Below are 7,385 nucleotides of genomic sequence, written 5' to 3'. Positions count from 1 at the left end.
GTCAAGGGGCAGCTAGGTGGCATAGTGTATAGAGCACCCGCCCCAGAGTCAGGAGGACCTGAGTTCAAATCCAGCCTCAAACACTTGACACTTAACTAGCTGTGTGACTCTGGACAACTCACTTAACCCCAGCTGCCTTAAAAAAAAAAAAAGAATTGTCAAAAATAAAATGGGCTACCTTAGGAGATGGTCAGCTTCTCCTCATTGGATGTCTTCAAGTGGAGGCTGGACAACCATTTCTTGGGATTCTGCAGAAGCAGTCTTTGACTATTATAAATACCCAAATTAGCTACAAAAGGACAGATGAAGGCAGACGCTATCTGAATACAAAGAAAGAACTGATAAACGGAAGTATGTATAGAATGGTCTTACACATATATACGTATTTGTGTTTAATGGTAGCCATCTCTAGGGTGTGGGGAAAGAAGAAAAAAAGGAGAAAAAAAGATAGTTACACGAGAACTTTATTATACATTTAAAATTAATAACAAGTTGTACATAATAGATGTGCCATTTCATGGACAGTCATCTTTTTTTTCTATTCTGTTATGGAAATGCTTGTTTTATTTCTTAAGTTCAGAATAAAACAAATAAAAGAAAAAGAAGAGGCATTCTTGGTCAAGTATATGTTGGAATAACTTGCCTCTAAGGTTTCTTCCAGTGGTACAATGGATAGAGTGCTGGGCCTGAGGTCAGGAAGACTCATCTTCCCAAGTTCAAATCTGGTCTCAGACACTTACCAGCTGTTTGTCTCAGTTTCCTCATCTGTCAAATGAGTCGGAGAAGGAAATGTTAAACCACTTCAGTATCTTTGCTAAGAAAACCCTAAAATAGGGTCACGAAGAGTTGGACATGGCTGGAACAATTGAACAGTAACAAAGGTCCCTTCCAACTCTGAAATTCTGTGATTCAGAGGTTTCAGGTAAATCTCTAGGATGAGGACCTGGGCCTAAGTATTCCTCTGATCTGGGTGTCAGGATCTCTCCTCCCTTTATCCTCACGGCAGTGAACTGAGATTCTGCAATGTTTATTTGGCCAGTCAGGCCTGAGATGAGAGAAGGTTAAACAGGGTCCTGGACATTTGCACACCACCACACAGGAAGGCAAACAAGCCTTTGGCTCCAGGCCTACAAGGACTTGTGTAACTAACTGGCCTGACTGTTCCCAGTCACCTCACTCTGTCCCACACTGTTGATAGTGATGCAGGCAAACTTCACTTTTTGCAGTTGCTGTATCAGGGAAGAGTTGTAGGGAATTTGACATTCTGTGAATTGAGTACAATCTTCATGGTGACTTACCAAGTTTTTCAACACGCTCCATCTTCATTTCTGACCGGTCTGTAGTAGATGGGAGCTCCAGTAACTTTTAGCTTTAGTGTGTGTGTGGTCTTATAATCTCATAGGTGTAAGGTTCTCCTACTGTGAGGAAATTCCATCTATCAATGTAGATGAACATAAACTCTGCAACTTGTAGTCCTAGAGAGTTTTCTGGTGCATTAAAAGCTCAATTTACCCAGGGGCACACAGTCAGTACCTGGGTCAGAGGTAGGACTTCAACCTAGATATTCCTGACTCTGAGGCCTGTTTTCCATCCATTCTCCATTCTCCCTCTCTTTTCAGAGCACTAGTGACCTGCAAACATATATTTCCAGGCTCTGCCCCTTACTACCCTGTAGGAACTTTAGAAGTCACTTGCCTTTTGAGGGCCTTATTTTACATGTTTGTAATAATGAGAGGGTTAGGCTAGCTAACCTCCAAGGTCCCTTCCTATGATCTTCTGAATGTATTACAAGTGCTATTAAAGAACACTTTTTTTTAAAAAAAGAAAATTCCCTCTATTGTATCTGAAACCTTCACTGACATCTCATCGCTTCAGAGAAAGGACTGTAAGATCTGGAAATGTGCCATCTGGGAATACAGTACCTAAGGTCTGTGTGAAATGAGTATTTCTCTCTTGTAACTAATAACTAAATAGTGTATTAGGACCAAGGTTTTTCCCTTTTTCTGCTTTCTCATCCAGAAAACAACCAGTGTGGGAAATCTTTCTAAAACACTTACCCAGCCAGGATGGTTAAGATCTAATCAAAGACAGTAAAAGAAATTCCAATTTTAGGTTAATAGGTGCTTTCCTGCTCATTGTGTTTGCTCAGACAGGTCTGGGAAAATGTGGATTCTCTCTTTTGTCAGTCAAGTGAATGGAAATTGTTAAATCACCTTGATCAAGATTTGGATGACCCAAGTCAGTACCCCAAGACCCTCATTATAATATAGCCCAGTCTGTCATTTTCTCAATATTCATTTTCTCATTAATTGTTAACCAATCAGAGTTAACACCTACTCTTCCATGGTCATATAAACTGTGAACTCACCATCATGAAGGGTCTTTGTTCTAAGAGAGATGGCCAAATGACCATCCTTTTATGAATAAATGTGCTGGTCTTACTAATAAAATGATTAAATTACCCAGAAACTATGTCTCTTGGAATTTTTTAATTGTCACAGATCTAACCCGACCAAGATGAAAAAGCTTTGAGAACAGGCCTGGCACAATACTGTCTCTTGTTATCAGCCTGTTAGGTACCATGCCACTGGTGTGTGGACTGATACCAAAGGAGGGAAGATAGGGAGTGAGCTCAGTCATTCATCCCAGAAGCACTAAGATGGATCTGACCAGAGTTTTTCCTTTTTGCTCCATTTTTACCGTGTGGGCTCCAGGACAGCATCAAAACATAAATAGTCATGTAGTCAAAATTATACCTGTGACAAATTTGATGGATAAAGGACCAGGGAGAGGTAAATGCAATGACACAGAAGACAGTCCCACTCTGGATGCAGTCATACCAGGAAGCAATGTCCCATTCCCAGAAGAGTCCTGCAGGAGCAATTGTACCCTGCATCTCCAAAGGACCATCAGAAGGGGAATGAGGAGCATTGTTGCTTCTGGGAGGAAGCGTGGAAGTATACCCACTGCTGGTATATTTCCATGAATGCCTCTATTCACCACAATGGAGACATAAGGGGCAACTGAATTTAGAGCCAGACGACATGGCTTCGAATTCTTACTATTTATTAGCTTCGTGACCTTGGACAACTTACTTGAATTCCCTTGGCCTCAATTTTCTCATTTGTAAAATTATAGAGTTGTGCTAGATGACATCTGAGGTCCCTTCCAGCTCTAAGCCTGTGATCCTAGTCTGAAAATGAAGTTCCTTCCAGCCCCAGTGCGACAGATGCAGAGGTCACCCTGTACCTCTGAGCCTTACCTTGTCTTTACCTAGCACTTGTTTTTCTCCTTCTCTCCAGCCTGCTCCCCAGACCTTCCACCCTGAGGCTACACCATGCCCCAGTTCTAAATCCTGAAGGCTCACTTCAGCCCCAGAATTCACACATTAGAAGTACCTTCCAGCCCGGCTGCCCTGATTGGACAGCTCCTACCAGGCCTCCATTTAAGAAGGGCTCCCACGCCCACCGTGTCTCATTCTTCTCTATGATGCACTCCTTACTTCCTCCATAATGTATGGTTCTCCCCCCTCCCCCCCACCTGTATCGTTTCATCTGCCTTCATACCCTTCCTTCTATGACACCCACCCAGCCTAGATAATGGTTGAGAAACTCAGAAGAGGGTTGGCCATGAAGAAGGGATGAATTGTTTTGGCCATAACAGCTCAGAAACTTTCTGTTAACATATGAAAGGGTTGGGATCTACATTGGATTGATGGAGAGGGCTCCCACAGTGGTGGGACCTTTTGAGGTCAAAGGATCATAGACCCAGGGTTGGAATGGTCCTTACAGGTGACCATATGCAACCCCTTCATTTGATAGATGAGAAAACTGAGGCCCAGTGAAGTGACTTGCCTTTACACAGATCACACAGGTTGTACTGAAGACATAATAAACACTATTTATATTCATGTGGCACTCTTGCATTTTAAAAAATCTCTTCCTTCACAAACACCCTGTGAGTTAGGAAGGTAGAGCTCTATTATTATCCTTGTGTTACAAGATGATGTATGAATTTGGTGAAATGACTTGCCTAAGGTCACACAAGGAAGCCCAAGTCTCCTAACTCTAAATCCAGGGTTTACTCTAGTGATCTATACTTCCTCTTAGGCAGCTAGATGGTACAGTGGATAGAATGTTGGGCCTGGAGTCAAGAAGACTCATCTTCCTGAGTTCAAATCTAGCCTCAGACACTTACTACCTGGGTGACCCTGGGCAAGTCACTTCACCCTGTTTGCCTCAGTTTCCTCATCTGTAAAATGAACTGGAGAAGGAAATGACAAACCACTCCAGTATCTTTGCCAAGAAAACCCCAAATAGGGTCACAGAGTCAGACACAACCAAAATGACTATATAATGACATACTTCCTCTGATTAAAAATAATAATAAATCCTAACTCACATGTCTCATATTGCTTTATGATTATGAAACACTATGCATCCATACTCTTGCTTCATCCTCACAAGAGCCCTATGAGAGAGACAGAGCAGGGATTAGTATTCCTATTTTACAGATAAACAAATTAAGGCTCAGGGTCAAGTTGAAAAGCAATTATTAAACACGAACTCTGCATACCAAGGACTGTGCTAAGTGCTGGGGATAGAAACAAAGGCCAAAACAATCCCTGTGCTTTAAGGTGTTCAAATTCTAATGGGAGAGACAACATATAAGTAATTAGATATATAGACATGGAAAGTAATCTCTACAGGGAACATACTAGCAGCTGAAGGGGACTGGCAGCAAGCTGGGAAAAGTACAGAAGAAGGGATCTGAGTCGAAATCTTGAATAGAAGCCTGGAAAACTGAGAGACAGAGTTGAGGAGGGAAAGCATTCCAGGGATGGGGAACACCACTGCTAAGGCCTGAGGACCGGAGATAGAGGAGCGTGTGACAGGGTCATTTAGGTTAGGTCACAGAGTGAGTGGATGAGATTAATGTGTAAGAAGAATGGAAAGGTAGGAAGGAGGGAGGTTGGGAAAGGCTTAAATGCCAAACAGAGGCTTTTTATATTTGAATCCAGAGCCACTATGATTTATTTAGTTGGGGGGAGGTGGTAGTGACAGTCAGTTTACCCCCAGTGACATTGCAAAAGTGGGATTTAAATCCTGGCCTTCTTACCTGGAGTGAAATAGGGAGGCCCTGCTGCCTGTAGGTATGGGTAGATGATAAGTGCTGTTGAATGCCCCCTTCCGTGAATGTTGCTCATCCAGGACTCAGCTTTCCCTCCCTCCCATGACTTCACCACTAATGTGGAACTTGGCCTGAGCTCAGGGAGAGTTTGCTTATCACACAGTGAAGACTCTGTGTGGGGCACTGGGTGCCGGAATGAGACAATGTTGATTTATCCTTGGTGATCAAATGTTTCCTCTCCCCTGCTGAGGGGAGTGGCCTTCTCCCTCCCCTGGATATGAGGCCTTAGTTAAAGGTCCTAAGGCAACTTGCCAGAGGCCAGAACCTCCCAGGGTCCCCTTTTGTAGCTTTGGTGAGCAAATCTCCATGGGCATTCCCTATAAATTAGGCTTTTAAAAGTTTAATCATTAACTGGGAAAGCTGGTCTTTGGCTTCAAGTTGGTATTTGGGATCTAAGCCCAGAAGTCATTATCTTGGACAGATTATGAAAAAAAAAATCGCTTTTAGCTACCTTGGGATTGATAAAACTTGAATCAACAAACTCCAAAGCATGTGCATAATTCCCATTTATCAAGGCTTTCTGAAGGAAGATAATAATAACTACAGTTCCCACCTTTATACTACAGTTACTGGAAGCATATCTCTCACAGCAGCCCTAGGAAATAGGGAATGGGACAAAGATTATCTACATTTTACAAATAAGGAAACTGAGGCTTGGAGGGACTAGGTAACATGCCCAAGAGCACAAGGGTGAGTTAGTGAAAGAGCCAAGTCAGGGATCTTTTTGATGAGGTGTGGGGTTGCTGGGAACCCCAAAGTGTCAGGGTACGGGGGGGGGTGTCCACCTGGAAAGAATTCAAGCATTCAAATCAACTTCCAGTCAAAGTGGCAAGGTTTATTGCAACACCGATAGTACAGGCAAGATTCCTTGTGAATCTACAACTTAATGTGGGTAAGACTGATTCTTATATACAAAAAAAGGACAGTGAAAAGATCTCGATGAAATTAAGGAGTGGTAAATAGCCTGGAGTGGGCCAGGGGCAATTGTAAAAAGAGTTGAGTGGTCTCGGGCTGGTCAAGGGCCACTGTGAAAGGACTGTCAAAGTATCTAAGCCAGCCGGGATGGGCCAGATGCCTTGGGTGAGAAGCCAGTGATCTGGGCTGCTGAAATGTGTGGGAAAATTCGGGGGCTGGGCTGCTTTCAAAGATATGATCTTTTCCTTTTAGGGGTCTAGGTCTCATCACCCCATCATTTCCACTACCCCTTACTGGTTTGCAGTAAATACAGCTAAGCGCTCACACGTTTACAGCAATCAAGGGTCTTCATAGCTGTTATGTTTTGGTGTCTTCACAATAGGGCTAGAAAGAAGGAAGGCAAACTAGAAAGCATTACCCTCGATTTACATATAGGGGAACTTCAGCTTGTAGGGGTGAAGTGACTTATCTAAGATTATACAGAAAGTCATCAACAGAGATGCTCGTGAGGAAGGCAGATCTCAGTCAGTCAGTCAACAAGAATTACTGTATTCTAGGCATTGGGCTAAGCATGATGGATATAAAGGAAGGCAAAAATGGGGTGCCTGCCCTCCTGGAGGTCACATTCTAATGGGGGAGAAAAGATACAAATAACTTGTACATATAAGATATATGTAGTGTAAATGATGATAATATTAGTCAGAAGGCACTAGCAGCTGGGGAGGCTGGGGAAGCTGTTGGTGGTGGTAGTAGTGGTCCTTCATTCTCAAAGAGGACCAATGACATCAGGAGGGGGATGTCTTGATTTGCAAGTCAATTGGATTTAAGTGAGGCAGAGCTGTGCAGAGTCCTCAGCCTCACTCTCTCCTTCAGAATCACTGGAGTCCAGTGGCGAGACATAAATCAAGATGCCTGGCAATGGCCCAGGTGCAGCAGCAGACCTTGGCCTTTTTAAGCTAGGGTCTTTTCTGGGTCTTGGTTTATCCGAGGCAATGCCAACTCAGTACTTAAAGGGTACGTAAGAATTGAGGCAAAAGATGGCCTAGTTTGCCTTCCTAAAAGAGTCAGTCCAGAAGGGGAAGACCCTCAGAGTTTCTGGCCAGAACAGAAACAATTGTTAACCATTTGCCCTCACTCTGAGCCATCAAAACCCAAACAAGCAGCAAGTAAGACTTGGGCTGGGACCTATTATTGGACAATCGGCGAAAGCCAGGCTGACATGGGCTTAAAGCAAGCCTGTACGACACTGCCTGTGGGCCGCCAAAGGATTTCAGGTGGCT

The 7,385-nt window shown here is 43.4% G+C and overlaps 1 long non-coding RNA gene across 2 annotated transcripts; it reads right to left on the bottom strand.

The window, feature by feature from the left end:
• Window positions 1–448: 448 nt before the first annotated feature.
• Window positions 449–5,310, bottom strand: LOC110197348 (uncharacterized). 2 transcript variants are annotated; one of them, XR_002321461.2, is made up of 4 exons: window positions 5,119–5,310; window positions 4,402–4,470; window positions 1,299–1,418; window positions 449–765 (listed from the first exon to the last, which is right to left on the bottom strand). It is a non-coding gene; the product is annotated as an uncharacterized LOC110197348 (long non-coding RNA). The 2 variants fall into 2 exon arrangements; XR_002321460.2 differs by having other exon boundaries at window positions 449–1,418.
• Window positions 5,311–7,385: the final 2,075 nt, after the last annotated feature.

This window comes from Phascolarctos cinereus, unplaced genomic scaffold (genome assembly GCF_003287225.1).
Source record: "Phascolarctos cinereus isolate Bilbo 61053 unplaced genomic scaffold, phaCin_HiC Scaffold_2;HRSCAF=192, whole genome shotgun sequence".
Lineage (NCBI taxonomy): Eukaryota > Metazoa > Chordata > Mammalia > Diprotodontia > Phascolarctidae > Phascolarctos > Phascolarctos cinereus.
Note: the sequence above shows the minus strand (reverse complement) of the source record. Positions and strands in the feature narration are given on the sequence as shown.